The sequence below is a fragment of the Anabrus simplex genome, chromosome 1, assembly GCF_040414725.1.
Source record: "Anabrus simplex isolate iqAnaSimp1 chromosome 1, ASM4041472v1, whole genome shotgun sequence".
NCBI lineage: Eukaryota > Metazoa > Arthropoda > Insecta > Orthoptera > Tettigoniidae > Anabrus > Anabrus simplex.
The window spans coordinates 1245873597-1245891768 of NC_090265.1; the positions used below are offsets into that span (position 1 = coordinate 1245873597).

The following is an 18172-nucleotide window of genomic DNA, read 5'->3' on the forward strand; positions in this document are numbered from 1 at the left end:
GCGTTTCTTGACTAATCCTCCTATATTTTAGGGTTATTCTATTCTTCAATTCTTGAATGTTCTAAGGCAGAGGAGTATAAACAGTTGATTTCAAGTGATCCTATAGGAAGAAGTCGAGTGGTTTTAGGTTTGACGATCTTGCTGGCCCCTCTTATCAATCCATTTTGTAGGAAATCTTACATCCAACCACTGTAGCTCAGATGCTGCATGGTGTGGAGGAGCGCCATCATGTTGAAAATGTAAGATTTGTTCATCCAACTCTGTATTTCCTTCTTTTTCTTGGTTTTCTAGCTATATTATTATAAGTGGATTAATTAAACCTCCCAATACATTCAGATGCAAATTCTTCAGTCAGGATTCCTGCAGTCCTCCAATATCATCTCCAAGAATTCCATCCCACACATTGATCCCTCAGGGAAATGAGCATGATTATCACGAAAAATATGGGGATCTTTACTGTCTCAATACCTACAGTTGGGTCTGTTTACAAACCCATTCAAAAAGAAAGTCACTTCGTCACTGAAACAAATATTATCTGTCAGTTTGGGCTCATCTTCAATTCTCTGAGACGTTAGTTCACAAAATTCCATTCTTTTATCAAAATCATCTCCGCTGAGCTGTTGGTGAGTTTGAATTCTATAGGGAAAAATTGTTCTTTTTAGTATTTTTGTGTGGAACGAGCTGAAACGTTTGTTACTGCAGCTGCTTCTGTAATGGATGTGCTGTGTTCCATAGTGAAATGCCCTAGTATTTCCATCTGTGTAATTTCATCTAGTTGTCTAGGTTGATTATTTGTTGTTACACAGAAATCCAGTTTCTTCAAATTTGCGACTTAGGTACTGCGGCTATCACAAACCGGTGAGACATTTTTCCGCTGAAGGGAAGTATCGAAACTTATCATGCCGGAACCCACCTCTCATTATGATGGTTGATTCCGCATGGTTTAAGAAGACAAAGTGCAAAATGAGCTGCTCGTTTCTTGTGCAACATCCAAAACTCGAAATTAGAATCCTTGATGTCATACAAGCAATATAGCGCTATTGGACTTCCCTGAGCGAGAGCCGTGCAGTTAGCGTGTACACTGCAATCAGATGGACCGGCCAAACGGTGTCTTTTGTTTTAAAGACTACGTTTTTGAGGGATGAATGTAAAGCAAACAGACTGGCCGTGACAGAACTTCCAAACACTTATTGATCTGCCACCTGAAAACGGGAAGAAAGTTTCTTTGAACTACTGACTTAACTCTCCCTCTCCCATTTACCCTCATATTGTAGCTGTTGTAACCATACAAAAGGGTTACAGATTTCATTCAGCATTTTTATTATTATTATTATTATTATTATTATTATTATTATTATTAATTGGCCCGATTCCTTAGATTTTATATTCTGATTTTCATCATTTAGACTGTAATATAATTAGGTATCACGCATATTATGTCATTTAATCATAGGATAAGGGAATTTTGTTTGTAATTATTCTGTACATAAATAAGTTACATTTGTTGATTTTAAGTGGTCATGCTGTGAATTGTAACTGTGAGTAGGTGAGCTGGCATGATATTTTGCAACCGAGGCTATGTTTAACCGAGGCTGTATTAGGCAAGCAAATTTTCTGCTGACACATATTTGTAGTCATCGTTTGGACCCGTGGGAAATCTACTAAGACGCATGACTATTTTAGTATAGTGTGCGACCACGTGGTTTCGATAGTGTATCCGTATTCACCAGCTGCCGTGTTTCGATGTGGAAGGGATGACCAGATAATAGGGAGATGAGTGGTCATCACGAGTTTATATAACTTTGTTCGAGAATTGAATCTAATGTAGATACATATAACTTTGCATAGAACTGTTGTATTTGTTTCAACAGTCTCTATATTATCTATCATACGTTGAAACTAGATATTATGCCTGGATATTACAGGTTCTTCCAGTAACGTTTTCCTATTTATAACAATAAATATTGAGTGGACGTAAACGTATTGGTGCTTACTACACTCGGAAGGAATGTAGGTCAACTCCAGGTTACATAAGAAGATAAGATAACAGCAAACGGCTTCCCACTTTAACCCAATGGTTTTTTCAGGAATTTCAAGTTCAACAGTGGTGTGTGCAGACATCAGGTAATTACACAAACAATGCATAAATAACATGAAGAAGAATGTAATCAGTGGTGATATCATAGTTCAATTCAAGTTCATGCCAATAGCTTTATTTATTTAGATCAAATTTTCTGTATATGTAACAACAAATCTCACAGGGTATGTTTTAGTGTTAAATTAAAGTACGGCAATGATAGTTCATTGTGACGTAAAGTATAGTCATAAATTCAGTTTACTTTTAGTAATAATAAGTGATTCTATTTCCAAGTACAATCCTAAATTGTGGAAATGCAACCGTAATCTACAATTGTCCTGATCCATATTCCTGTACATTGCCAGATGTGTGAGTTTATCACCTCACGTCTTGAGCATAATAGAGCTAAGAGGCATGCTCTCCGAATTTTGTTGCTTATTACAGCAACTGGCGCTCAACCAATTTAAAGTATATTGTGTAAAGGAAAGTAATAGTAACAGTAGTAGTAGTTACAACGTGGCGCCCAACGTGGGGCTCGAAAGGTTCAGAAAAGGATATTCTGAATGGCAATATACATGGATCAGTATTTTAATGAGTATGTACATGTTGAGTTAACCGAGTAATGTTAGGAAGGTCATCTTGTTGAATTTTTATTTTAGGGTAATGTCAGAGGAAGTGCAAGGGGAAATAGCTTTGAGATCGCGAAAAATTAGTAGGAAACCGAAGATGGACAAGGATAGGAATATGCAGTCAGGTGATGAGGCTGATGTTATAGTATCCAAGGAAATCCAAAGTGATAACATGAATAGAGAGTTGGTGACTAAATTGAGACCTGCTGAAAGCCAGAAAATAGTAGAAACTGAGGAGAACGCTGTAACACAAAATCAAAGCATGGGGGGATGGACCTTTGTTTATTCAATTTGCTGATGTCCGAAATGACTGAGCAGAATAATGCCATCGGTGAGAAAATTGAATCACAGAATAATGAGTGGGAAAATGGAATCTCAAAATAATATCATTAGTGAGAAAATTGAATCTCAGAATAAGGTCATTAGTGAGAAAATTGAATCTCAGGATGATGTTGTGAGTGAGGAAATTGGAGCTCAGAGTTATGTCATAAATAGTATTAATAAGAAAATTGATAATGTTGGCGATAAGATAGAAAATAAGGTGTTAGAGCTAAGTAAGCAAAATATTAAGTTAGAAAATAAGGTAAACAAGGAGTGTAGTGATATCAGAGCTGAGATGGAATTGGGTCGGAGCAATCTCCATACGGAAATAGAGCAAATTATTGAGACATGCATCAAACAGGGGCATAAGATTGATGAATGAGGTGCCATGATCGAGTCTAATAAGGGGGAAACCAATGAGTTAGTGGAAGAAATGTTTGAAAAGATAACCAGTACAGTGGGGCAAGAAACTAGGAAGTGTATTAGTAGGGTGGAGCATATAGAAAGAAAACTCGGAGAAGTAGGTGAACTAGGGAGTGAACAAAAATCATTATCACAGTAAGTGAGAGAATCGGAAGAAAAGTTAGTGTATTTAAGAAAAAGTCAAGGAAAGGCTGAGGAAAAGCTCGATGTCTAGTCTAACAGAATTTAAGGAGAAATTCATAGTTGCATTTTGGAGTGAATGTATTCAGAGTAGAGAGAGAGAGAGAGAATAATGTTTGGCAGGCATAATTCTAACGAGGGTGTTAGAATACTTTTGGGCCATGCTTTGTTGTGGAGAAATTAAAATGTATTGGACCTGAGGCTGATATTGTTAGACTTATGGTAAAGCACTATCCCGATAGAATAAGAGAAGTCGTTTGTATGCAAAGAGTGGATACGATTAACGAAATGGAAATTGTGTTAGAAAGTTTTGATACCTTAGGTTGTAGCCTGAATAATAGCAATAGGAATGTAGAAGGAAGGGGTAATCAATCGAATAATCAGGACAGGCCTATGAATAATCGTAATTACAGAAGAGAATATCAGAAGAGATCTAAAAGTAATTTCCTCAGGGAGAGAAATTATCAAAATAGTTCGGGATATTTCAGAACTGGCAGGCGTAAATATGGAAATCAACCTGAAACTGGGAGACGGGAGAGTGCAGGCCATAATAATCATAATAATAATGAAACTATAGGTAATAGACAACAGGGGAGGCCGACTGAGGTTTGTAACCAACAAGTCGTAACCGAACCAAGTACTTTAAACGCGCAACGGGATGTATACACAGGTCACTGAGACAGTCCGGAAATTGTGAGTTCCAATAAGGTAGATAAGTCAGTTGATGTCGACCAGCCTATAGTTGTAACTGAACATGATTGTGACCTACGTAACAATAATTCAAATGTTTTAAGTGACGAGTTAATCGTAGAACATAAATTTTATAAGTGTGATTTAAATATAGATATAAGGCAAGATTTGTTAAGTGGATTTTGTTGGACTCCGGAAGAGAGAAATCATGCGTAAATTCCAAACTGTATGACGAAGTATTGAGATATAATTAAGTCTTTGCATTAATTTTAAACTCAATAAATAATAACGATATTTTAAAATGTAATACTTGAAAATCTTACAAGAAAATGACTTAAAATACCATTTGAATATTTGGCTTGAAAATAATGACTGAAATACATATATTTGAAATATACGACTTGGTGAGTTGTCGTTTCCTTCGCCTGTGGTTCTAAAGCAAAATCCCCACATCAATATCAGCACTCGCCTTCACGTTGTTGCCAGTTAAACAAATATAAAATTAATATTACTGCAGTGGCAGTAACACCCTGATATTCAGTAAATATGAAAGAGATTTTCCCTCTACCAAATCACGTAGTTCAGTGTAAATGTGGATATCGTAGAAGTGAAAGGACTCAGTTTTAAGATATGATATGCAAATATGATATAATCTCAAAGTTATAAAAGAACGTAAATGGAAATGGATGGGTCACACACTGCGTAAAGGTCCTGACAGCATTCCAAAACAGGCTCTTGAATGGAATCCACAAGGGGCTAGAAGAAGACATGGCGTCGAACAATGGAAATGGAGGCGGCGTCAGTTGGGAAGACCTGGAAGAATATCAAAACTGTGGCAGCAAACCGAGTCAGATGGAGAGCTCTTGTATGTGCCCCATGCTCCACCCAGGAGTAATAGGAATTAAGTCAAGAAAGTCAGTTATTATTTATTTAGTGTATGAGGCTACAGTTGACAATCGACAGTGTACAAGTTTTTAACAGGCTCAAAATTAACTGACTCTATATACAAAACATATATATACAAACTCCACATTAAAAAAGGTCATGTGGGAGTCTCTCAGTCTCTTATAGACGAATGTCCACCTCTTCCAGCCAAGAGAGTGCCTCAGGGGTCACTCGGTGAATGTGTTCGTGGAACCAGCAAAAACTCGGAGAGAGTAGTCTTTCAGAATGTGCAGGATAGTTTTCACTACAGCGCCACAGTCGCAGGCTGGAGAGTCTTTATTGTCAGTGAAAGTAATAAAAGAATTATACACCAACATGTTAGCAGAAATAACAATAACGTGGCGTTGGCGCGTTTCCTAGATTGGATAAAATACATTCCCAAAATACACTTCAGTTGCATAGCCACTCTGGATCGATGATTCTAGATCACTCCATGACGAATAGCTGTAATAAATCATCATGCACATGCACAATCTATACTAATATATTATAAAGACGTAAAGTTTGTTTGTATGTAATGACTAATCTCAGGAACTACTGGACCAATTCTAAAAATTATTTCAATAATATAAATATACATAATCTCTTGAATGCTATAGGCTATATTTTATTTTCAAAACAATTCAAGGGGGGCGACATGGGGAGATATAAAAATACTAGCCTAATATGGGCGAAATATCGAATTTGTCGTAGAAGGACGAGACAAAGCTCATTTTAAGCCCCTTGATGCAAAGAAAAAAGTCGGTAAGACCTATGGCCCCGAAAACCATGTTTTAAGGCCCTAAAACCAACCGTTAATGAGATATTGGCACCACACTACCCCTGCTCTAGTAATCGGATAAAGAAATGAATTGCCGTAACCATGGCAACATCAGCTCCAGTAGGCTTACAGCAGCGAGATTATCTACAATATATCACAAAACCTAAAATGTTACAGACATAAAATTTGGTATTTGGAATCCCCTTTGAAATAAAAGAACACGAATGTTTGTTTTCAGAAAATCCATTTAACGGGTGAGGTTTGAAAAGAAGTGAGGAAAGAGTTGAATTCTTTATATGAGGATACATATATCTCAGAAACGGAAGATGTGACAGGCCTTAAAATTGGTAGGCCGTACATGGAAACTCTTTTAAAAATAAATGAACGCACTTTTTGTGGAAAATTCACTTAAGGGGGTAAAATTTTTAAAAAGCTGGTGATATTTTAAAATGAGTATCTGCTTCTCTTCTACTGGTTTTCCCACACCTGTGGGGTCGTGGGTGCCAGCTGTGTCGCACATGCGGATTTGAGGCTGTTTTACGACTGGATGCTCTTCCTGACGCCAGCTCTATGTGTAGGGATGTAATTACTATTGGTATTCCTGTTGTGGTTGGTAATGTGGTGTATTGAGTGAATATGAAGGGGAGAGTGTTGGGACAAACACAAACAACCTGTCCTCAAGCCAGAAGAATTAATCACACGCGATTAAAATATCCGACCCAGCCCGGAATCGAAACCGGAACTCTGTGAACCGAAGGCCTCAATGATAAACTCTCAGCCAAGGAGTGGGGCAGTTTTTAAAATTAGTATATCTCATAAATTTAGCATGTTACAGGCGTGAAAACTGGTATTTGTAATCTTCTTTAGATATAAAGAAACCCCTTTTTTACTGTTTCTCGCATGTAGAGTTTCATGTCGCATGTTCCAGATTTAGCTCTACCAGTAGGTTGGTCATCTTAGCCCCAAAATGCAATGCCACAAACGTGGTTTACAAAGAGGTTCTCGCGTAAATGAAATGCAATTTTTCGGCGAGTTTTTATACTTTAGGGATTTTCAGATAATGTCTTAGTGCAGTACCGAGGAACAATTAATTTTATCAACTTACGAAATCCTCGCGAGCGAAGCTGTGGGTAACAGTTAGTGCCATAATAATGACACTGGACACAGGATCTGGTCAGGTTTCCGTAAAATGTACCTAAAAGAAATATAACGAGAGCAGAACTTGACACACAGCTCCTAATATCTATTCTGATTCATATCGAAGATCACTATATTCTGTCGCCTTCATATATTTATTCATTACTGTAAAGGACCTCATCCTTTTCATATGTGAAGATTCTATAATCAACATAATTCCTCTCTATCTCAATAAAATATAGATTCACAATAACGTAGCTATCACATACTTCGCTTATCCTGTAATAAAATTCTTGTACTACTCTGCCATAATTCTGCAGCACTACACTGAAATAAAATTCGTGCTCTACACTGCAACACAGGTACTAAATCAAGTAATTCTACTATGTATAATTATCATCTCGAAGATCCTAATTCAGCTTGACCAATGTAACATCTTTGAACTTAATATATATACCAGGTGGGTCAAGAACGCCGTACTTTCTACTTACAAATGTCCCGCATGCACAAATGATGAATGGGATGTCTACCAACTGATTTCCACAGGCGCACTACTGCCAGCGGGTAGGTTACGTCAGAATATGAAGAGATAAGAACAAGCCTGTCGCTCGCAGCATGTTACTCAGCGTTACAGGTCTAATGCACCCCTTGCATTAGTACCGTAAACATCGTGTTCCACCGCATATTTCTAGGCTGGTGTATGGTACAGCTGCACTATATTTGTTGTCAGCATATCGGCAATGGATATTGTGTTCAGCAGCGACAAGTACGCAGACATTATTTTAATCTGGACAACCTGGTCGGAATGCAGCCGAACCTCAAAACAGACGTAGGCCGATGCCCCCTACACACGTATTTCACCGAACAGTATTAGTTTTTGTTTCATACAAGCAACTCTATTATCGAGTGGAATGTCTACACGTGCATAAATTAATAAGTTATAAAATTTCCTTTTCTGCATCTTTGGCGTGTTTACAAACAGTAGCGGTGATTAGGGGGTGGGGCGAGGAGAGACAGTGGCACACTCCCCCAACTCTTTGGGGTAAACATTACATTTTTTACACTTTAGCCAGCTGGAACTAGGAAGAGGAACAGGAAAGGGCTACGCGTGGAAAGGAAGAGGCCGTGGCTTTAATTAAGGTACAGCCCTATCACTTGCCTGGCGTGAAAATGGGAAACCACGGAAAACCATATTTAGGCCTGCTGACAGTAGGATTCGAAACCACTATCTCCCGCCCCGCGTGCAGGCTCACAGCTGCGCGCCCCTAACCCCACGGCCTGCTCATTCTGTACAATTAAATAGAAGTACGGAATGATTGTGCAATTAAAAATAATTTAGTATTTGAATACACACTAATGAACTAATTGGCACTAAAAGAGAGTGCCAGACTGATGGATGTGCGCGGAAAGCGGGTGAATTATAACTCAGTGTCCACGACCTTGTCAAAAAAATATGTACTCCTAATACCTTTCCTCACAACACATGTAAAGTCTCCACTACCTGCCATAGCACTATACAAATCGTTTAGCCGCGACGAACGGTATTTTGTGCGTATTTCCGCCAATAAGTATGTTAATAATGAAAGAAAATAATGGAAATAATTTGCAGATAAGACAACTAGACTTGTACAAATAGCTTTTCTCTTTAATAATTCCTAGTTCCAGGTGGCTAAAGTGGAAGAAATGTAATGTTTACTTCAAAAAGTGTCGGGGGGGGGGTGCCACTCTCCCTCCTCGCCCCAACCCTTAATCACCGCTACCGTTTGTAAACACGCCAAAAATACAGAAACGGAAATTTAATAACTTATTAATTTATAAACGTGTAGAAATTCCATTCGATAATAGAGTTGCTTGTATGAAACAAAACCTAATACTGTTCGGTGAAATACGTGTGTAGGGGGCATCGGCCTACGTCTGTTTGGAGCTTCGGCTGCATTCCGACCAGGTTGTCCAGATTAAAATAATGTCTGTGTATTTGTCGTTATTGAACATATTATCCATTGCCGACATGCAGACAGCAAATATAGTGCGGCTGTACCATACACCAGCCTAGAAATATGCGGTGGGAAACGATGTTTACTAATGCAAGGGGTGCATTAGACCTGTAACGCTGACTAACATGCTGCGAGGGACAGGCTTGTTCTTATCTCTTCATATTCTGACGTAACCTACCCGCTGGCAGTAGTGCGCCTGTGAAAATCAGTTGGCAGACATCCCATTCATCATTTGTGCATGCGGGACATTTGTAAGTAGAAAGTACGGCGTTCTTAAGCCACCTGGTATATTGACGAATGACTTCCAGAGATTTAATTATATGAACTGACGTACAATTAAATTATTGGACATCCCGCGTAGCGTTAGGTTATTGAATGAAGGTTAGTATCCCTGAATAATTTGATTTCACTCGATGGCACGATATCAGTTTCATATTTCTAATTATTCTACATGTTCTGCTCATTTATTACACTAAAATATATGTGTAGAGATTTTAACAACCTGAAAGAGAATAACTGATTATTAAATAATGAAGTACCGAGCTCGATAGTTGCAGTCGCTTAAGTGCGGCCAGTATCCAGTATTCGGGAGATAGCAGGTGCTAACCCCACTGTCGGCAGCCCTGAAAATGGTTTTCCGTGGTTTCCCATTTTCACACCAGGCAAATGCTGGGGCTGTACCTTAATTAAGGCCACGGCCGATTCCTTTCCACTCCTAGCCGTGTCCTGTTCCATCGTCGCCATAAGACCTATCTGTGTCAGTGCGACGTAAAGCAACTAGAAAAAAAATAATGAAGTAAGGACTTAGCTTTCGATTTACCGGCTACCACCGGGGTCTGGCGTCGTGTTGTAATCCATCCTGGGCGGTGTCCTTACGCCTCACATATTTATTAAATCTTGATGACACACTCACAAATTAAGAATACTTTCACTCCCATCGCGCACTGAAAAATAACACCACTCGTAGTTATGTAGGCCAAGCAGAATTAAATTAGATACCGGTAAGTTAAAAACTACGCAGTAAAGAAATTGTTTCAAATGCAATATTAACAGAGAATCACAGTTAATAGTTCTTTCCCCGATATTAGAATTCTGGTAATCCGACCGTACGACAGTTCGCGACCCGTTCTGTCGTCTACTCGGCGATGATATGTGTATGTATAACACGGCGGTTAAGAATGAAAATATATCAATGCTCGGGATTCCCGTGCGGTCTCAATCAAATTCAAATCAAGAGTGAGCAGTAACAACAATTGACAGTACAATCTTGCCGCGTTTATACAACTCCAGTCATGTCATATCTTGAATTATGAGTTTCTATGCGTAGCTTCATAAATATAAATGTGGCAATAATATATTAAATTATGGCGTGGATTATAATGTATTATACCACATTCATAAATTCTATTATCACACATTTCATTTAAATAAAATTGTCATTGCGACGCATTCAAAGATATTATTGCTATGAATCATGTTCTCCATGAATCAAATTTGCTTATTCCAAACCCATATGAGGAAAATGTCACATTAAATATAAAATAACATGTCCTGACTGACTGACTGACTGACTGACTCATCATCGCCTAGCCAAAACTACTGGACATAAAGAAATGAAATGTTGGGAATACATTTATATTAAAGTGTCTGTGCTCACTAAGGGAGATTTTTTTATATTCCGTCGCTAAGGGGGAGAATTATTTAAATGAGGATATCTATAGGTCTATCTCAAAAATTTAAAATTTTACAGACGTAAAAATTGGTACAAGACTCTCCTTTAAAAATAAAGAAACACGTAATTTTTTGTTTTTGGAAAATCCGATTAATGGGGGTGAGCAGGAGTGACAAATGTGGTGAATTTTTAGAAAGACTAAATCTGCAGTATACCTCAGAAACATAAATAGTTACAGGCGTATTGGAATCTCCTGTAAATTATACATAGACAATTTATTTTCGAAAATTCCACTTAAGGAGAACTGAAAAAGGGGGTGGAATTTTCAAAAGTGAGAATATCTACTGAACATCTCATACACTTAACATGTTACAGATGTGATTTTGGTATTTTAACCTCTTTTAAAAATAAAGAAACATGTTTTACTTTTCGGGAAAAAACACTTAAGATGGGGGGCAAAAGGACTGCAAAGGGGGTTGAATTCTTTTTATTAGTATACTGATATCTCAAAAACTGAAGATGTTACAGAGGTGCAAATTTGTATTTGGGGTCTACTTTAAAAATAAAGTAATACATATTTCTTTGTTTTCCAAAATTCCACGTAAGGGGGATGAAAGATTTGAAAAATTAGTTGAATTATTTGTATGAGGATACTTATCTCAAAAACTAAAGGTGTTGCAGACGTGAACATTGGTATTTGTAAACTTCTCTAAAAATAAAAATTCATGTATTCTTTATTTTCGGAAAATCCACTTAAGGGGATAAAAGAATCGAAAAATTATTTGAATTATTTGTATGAGGACACTTATATGTAAAAAAAAACCAAAGATGTTACAAACGTGAAAACTGGTATCTGGAAACTCCTTTAAAAATAAATAAACATGCATTTTGGGGGGAATCAATTTGGGAGGGGAAGGGTGAAACAGTAATTGAATTATTTTTATGAGGATACATATAGCTCAAAAGCTGAAGATGTTGAGTCATGATAATTGATATTTGGAAGTTCTTTTGTAAATAAACACGTATTTTTTGGAAATTTCACTTAAGGAAGTGAAAAAATTGAATTCATTTTATGGTGACACATATATCTAACAACCGAAGATATTACAGAATTATTTGTATATCTTAAAAAACTAAAGATGTTAATGACGTGAAAATTGTTTTTTGGAATCTCGCATTTCCGGCGGGTCGATCAACTAGGGGGAGGTGAATGGAGAAAGAGTTGAATTCTTTTATATGACAATACACATGTCTCAAAAACTGAAGATGTTACAGTCGTGTTAATTGATATTTGGAGCTCCTTTATAAATAAAGAAACACGTACTTTTTGTTTTTGGAAAATTCACTAAAGGAGGAGAATGAAAGGGAGTGAAAAATCTTAATACTGTTTTATGCTGTTACTTATATCTCAAAAATTGAAGATGTTACAGACGTGAAAAGGCTAAGAAAACAGCAGATAGGGAATCTGCCACCTGGGCGACAGTCCTAAATGCAGATCAGAGGTGATTGATTGATTGACTGATTGATTGATTGATTGATTGATTGATTGATTGATTGATTGATTGATTGATTGATTGATTGATTGATTGATTGATTGATTGATTGATTGATTGATTGATTGATTGATTGATTGATTGATTGATTGATTGATTGATTGATTGATTGATTGATTGATTGATTGATTGATTGATTGATTGATTGATTGATTGATTGATTGATTGATTGATTGATTGATTGATTGATTGATTGATTGATTGATTGATTGATTGATTGATTGATTGATTGATTGATTGATTGATTGATTGATTGATTGATTGATTGATTGATTGATTGATTGATTGATTGATTGTGAAAATCGGTGCTTGGAACCTCCTTTAAAAAATAAGGAAACACGCATTTTATGGGGGAAATCAACTTGGAGAGAGCGGTGAAAACACGTAAATAATTATATAAACCAGCAACAACTAACACAGTACTACTCCGAATAATATCACAAAAATTTGTGTTTCTTTCTTTTTAAAATAGATTCCAAATACCAACTTTCACGTCTATGACCTTTACCTTTTTAGATATAAGCATCCCCATAAAAATAATTCAATTATTTCACTTCCTTTTACCCTCCACCCTAAGGTGAATTTCTCAAAAAAAAAAATATACGTGTTCCTTTATCTATAAAGGAGCTTCCAATTGTCAGTTATCACGACTGTAACATTTACTGTTTTTGAGTACAGTAGCGTAGCCAGGATTTCAGTTTGGGGGGACCCATTCATCCAGAATGTTATTTAGATAGGTGTCCAAACTTCCATCGTTTAGGTGGTGTAGAATACCTAAAAAGGAAATGAGTGTCCTTGGATCCAAGTAAGAGTGGTGGAGTCGTGCGGATTCCGGAAGCTAATAGTATTCTTCTTCTTCTTCTTCTTCTTCTTCTTCTTCTTCTTCTTCTTCTTCTTCATCTTCTTCCCCTGCTTTTCACACATGTGTGGGGTCGCGGGTGCGAACTGTGTCGCACATGTGGATTTGGCGCTGTTTTACGGGCGGATGACCTTCCCGACGCCAACCCTATATAGAGGGATGTAATCAATGTTGTGTGTTTCTTCGGTGGTTGGTAGTGTAGTATGTTGTCTGAATATGAATATGTTGGGACAAACACCCAGTCCCCAGCCAGAAGAATTATTCAGACGCAATTAAACTCCCCGACCCAGTCGGGAATCGAGCCCGGGACCCTCTGAACCGAAGGCCTCAACACTGATCATTCAGCGTATGAGTCTGACTCCGGAAGCTAATATTAATATACATTATATATAAAATGCTTAATAAAAGTACATTCGTTAAAACTCCTGGGGTGTCTGGACTCCTTGGGCAACAACTCCGCTCCCCTCCGGCTACCTCTGTTACTCCCATCTCAGCATAACTGTAGCATTTCGTATATTCCGACTACAAGTGAAATGAATGCAAGAATAAACCGTTTGAGTAAGGATGCAATATTCTGGTTTAGAATAAATACGGTAATGTTATTATAATAATGGTCATGTGATAAGCAATAAAGAAGTGACATTTTATACAAATAATGCGGCAAGACACACGCGTCGAATACAGATTTCTCATCCTTCTTGTCCATGGCTAGATGATGAAGGCAAGAGAATGATGGCCCACCGTGGCTCGTTATTTCGACATTATAAACAAACCCTAGATGACACAGACTTCGAATTTAACCGCATCTTAAAAAATCGCACAAAGCAGTTAATCAGAAATAAAAAATATATATTTCCGGAATTTAGCTAACAACTTAAATTCTAATCGCGCATGGCAAATTAGAGCTCTGGGAATATGTAAACATCAACAGAGACAAATAACTCCTAACATTCCACTTGACGAACTGAACGATTACTTTAGTAGAATAAATATTCAACCTACCCAAATTAACTGCACCGACTCACCGACCTCCCCTCCAGCCAATCCACCATTCACATTTCACAGTGTCACAGAAAATCAGGCTTTGTACTCGATTAAAGCAGAGACTACAGGTGTAGATGATATTCCTATTACTTTTATACATAACATTATGGGTGCTATCTTGCCTATACTGACGCACATACTGAACTACTGTTTACTAAACGGAACTTTTCCTACCGTCTGGAAAACAGCCAATATTATATCGATACGTAAGAGTTTAGACCCACAATCACCCTCTGACTATCGTCCTATGTCCATACTCCCTACGCTTTCTAAGACTTTGAATGTTTAGTATACGAACAAGTTCTGGAATACCTAAATAAAAATGCTCTTTCGGAACCTTTGCAATCTGGATTTGAGAAGTGTCACGGTACCGCGACAGCACTTTTGAAGGTTACTGAAGTCATTAGAAACTTTATGGACAAACGACTGCTCACTATACTTATCCTTCTTGACTTCAGTAGCGCCTTTGACACTATAGTAATTCCGACTATGATAAAGAAAATGGAACTGCTAAATTTCGACCTGGCTGCGCTTAAGGTTTTTAGTTCTTATTTGAGTAACCGTCAACAGCGTGTAACAGTAAACGACAAGGCCTCTAAATGGAAAATGAAACTTAGTCTTGCCCCACAGGGCAGTATTCTTCGGCCCCTAATTTTCTGTATTTATATCAATGACATACCATCTGTGACAGGAAATAACACCCATGACCTCTGTGCTGACGATCTTCAAATATATCGACACTGCAAGACAAGATATTAACAGGGACCTCCGACGACTCAGTGTATATGCACAGCGAAGCTCTCTTATACTAAACTGCAAAAAATCTCAGACAATTATAATTGGATCACGAAAATTACTGAGCTGCTCAAACAATGTCGCAATCCCGCCTATCCTACTGAATGGTAACATTATTCTCTACAGTAAAACGGTTAAAAATCCCGGCGTAATGATGAATGAAACAGTTGATTGGTCTGATCACACGAAAGAAATACGTAAAAAGATTTTTAGAGTTCTTCACCTTCTCAAACGGCAGAGGGATGTATTTCCATTCGAGCTACAGGCCAAACTAATACAGACACTCATTCTCCCTATTCTTGATTATTGTGACGTTGTTTTAGTTGACATGACGAGAGAAGAAACACCTAAACTTCAACGAGCACTGAATTCCTGCCTGTGATTTATTTACAATATCGAGTACGATGTTCATATCACCCCATACTATCAGGCTGTCTCATGGCTGAAGCCTGATAAACGTCGGCAGCTACAACACTTTAACGATGATGTTTAGGAGTGTTAGCTGAAAGTCAGCCTCTGTATATTTCTTTTAAATTCATCTTTTTTATCATTTCACAACTTAAATACACGTTCTAGATTCATTATTTCTATTCCACTGCACCGCACAAATAAAATGAACAGATCATTTGTGGTGACTGTCGTCAGATTATGGAATTCCCTGCCAGTTCAGGTCAGAGAAACTAGCTTTTCTTAATCACGATTTAAGGTCACCTGCCGAGACTACCTGCTGAGGACAGCTGACTGAATGGTTGAAGTATGAATTTATGCGTTCCTGAGGATTAGTCATTTTTAAGAGTTTTTAATATTAATTATTTCAAATATTAATTTAGTAGTTTATTTAAATTTATTTTCAATTCTATTAATTTATGTAGTTTTAACTATTTTAAGTATCTCAGTATTTTATTTAAGATTCTGATTAGTATGTGGTTAAGTGTACGAGAGGGCCTGGAGCCCTAACTTCGCCACTGTACTGAAGGCACTAATAAATAAATAAACAAACAAATAATATATAATGTAAAGCGTATGGGTATAGATATTTTGTTAGTTGGTAAAGAAAAATACACGTCACAACATATGTTATGTAGGGTTTACCTTGTCCTATTAGTTTCCCTCGCTGTTAGGGCCACGCAGCTGTGAGTTTGCATCTGGGAGATAGTGGATTCGAACCCCACTGTCGGCTACCCTGAAAATGTTTTCCCGTGGTTTCCTATTTTCACACCAACCAAATGCTGGGGCTGTACCTTAATTAAGGCCACGGCCGGTTCCTTCCCACTATTAAGCCTATCCCATCGTCGCCATAAGACCTATCTGTGTCGGTGCGTCGTAAAGTAAATTGTTAATTACTTTTCCTCGCAAGCCTGGGATACAGAATATAGTAGTATCAAGTTAGAGTTTTGTGACGCTAATATTCGTATGTATAATTTTTATTAACGTGCCAGAAGCCAACGACACTGAGCTGTTGCCATTTCAACACCGTTTTAAGGGCCACCGACCCAAGCCGGGATTTGAACCTGCGAACTCGGACTCAGAAGGACAGAGACACAACCAACTGAGCTACATGAAAAGAAGGCGTTTGTGATTATTGTTATAAATAGATGCAGTTAGTATTCTTACAAAGGTTTTATGAGGAGCATTTATTAAGGCATACGTTTTCCAACTGTCCTAAATGCACAAGGCCGGACAGAAGAACTAGCTGAAAGCTAAAGAGGCTTGCAGGGGTGTCGATTCCTTCTCTGTTCACTTTTCCAAACCAAACTCCATGGCGTAACCACCCTGAAGGGCCATCTCCTACCAAGCGACCGCTGTTCAGCCCGGAGGCCTGCAGATTACGAGGTGTCGTGTGGTCAGCACGACGAATTCTCTCGGCCGTTATTCTTGGCTTTCTAGACCGGGGCCGCCATATCACCGTCAATTATAAACGCGTGTGCTGAGTGTACCTCGAACCAGCCCTCAGATCCAGGTAAAAGTCACTGACCTGGCCGGGAATCGAACCCGGGTTCTCCGGTAAGAGGCAGGCACGCTACTCTTACACCGTGGGGCCGGCTGGTTACTTTTAGATCTCTTTATTTTAGAATTTGACTTAAAGTATCCTGCATTCGATTCCTGGCACTGACAGAGTTAACAAAGGCATGGGATGGGGAGGATACAGCCTTGTTTATGGGTGCAGTAGAGTTGGCCTTGAGTCTCCCGTAATCGAAATATTTACGACCTGGAAGGTAGTCAGTCACCTTCACGAGGCGTAGTACCAAAGTGGTTCTTTTTTAAGACAAATTAAATGAAGTTTCTACTTCCTCACAAACGAAGAACGATATTATCAATTTTACGAACATTTTCAATAATGCAGCCGGTTTATGTTAAGAGTACAGAAGGTATGATTGTACATGGTAACAATCAAAACCAACAATATCTACTGAAGATCCGTCACCGCAATCGGTAGGACCGGCTTTCTTTTCATATCCACCGGGCGAGTTGGCCGTGCGGTTAGCGGCGCACAGCTGTGTGCTTGCATCCGGGAGATAGTTGGTTCAAACCCCACTGTTGGCAACCCTAAAGATGGTTTTCTGTGGTTTCCCATTTTCACACCAGGCAAATGCTGGGGCTGTACCTTAGGTAAGGCCACGGCCGTTTCTTCCCACTTTCGGCCCTTTCCTTTCCCATCGCCGCCATAAGACCTACGGTACGATGTAAAGCAAATTCTAAATAAAAATTAAAAAATCTTTTCACAACCCCTTCCAAGGAAAAGTTGTATGCACACTACTGACCTGGAATTATTTTGAAATTATTTTGTGGGTACGCCACTGCAGCCACTCACCATTTACTGTACAATGTAAGCCCGAAGAGTGGTTGGATACTCAAAATACACTACCATAAATGATGCGGTTCTGGCTCAAAAGTACCCTAAGTTAAGTAGAATCCGTATCAATAGAACGTGACTTCCCATTTTAAAAATGTTTCATTTTTCGACTGCGATTCAAGCCTGGGCCGTCTTGATGAGAAGATAGAACCATTGGAACTGAGTTATCACGCCCGCCAATTACAAAATAGTTACCCGCACTTTTGATGGTGCCATTTGAGGTTCCAATCTGTCCCCGG

The 18172-nt window shown here is 38.3% G+C and overlaps 1 protein-coding gene across 1 annotated transcript in view; it reads left to right on the forward strand.

Moving 5' to 3' along the window:
• The window catches only part of LOC136858242 (pentatricopeptide repeat-containing protein 1, mitochondrial), a 223335-nt gene that overhangs the window by 104632 nt on the left and 100531 nt on the right, over positions 1 to 18172 (forward strand). The window lies entirely within an intron of this gene.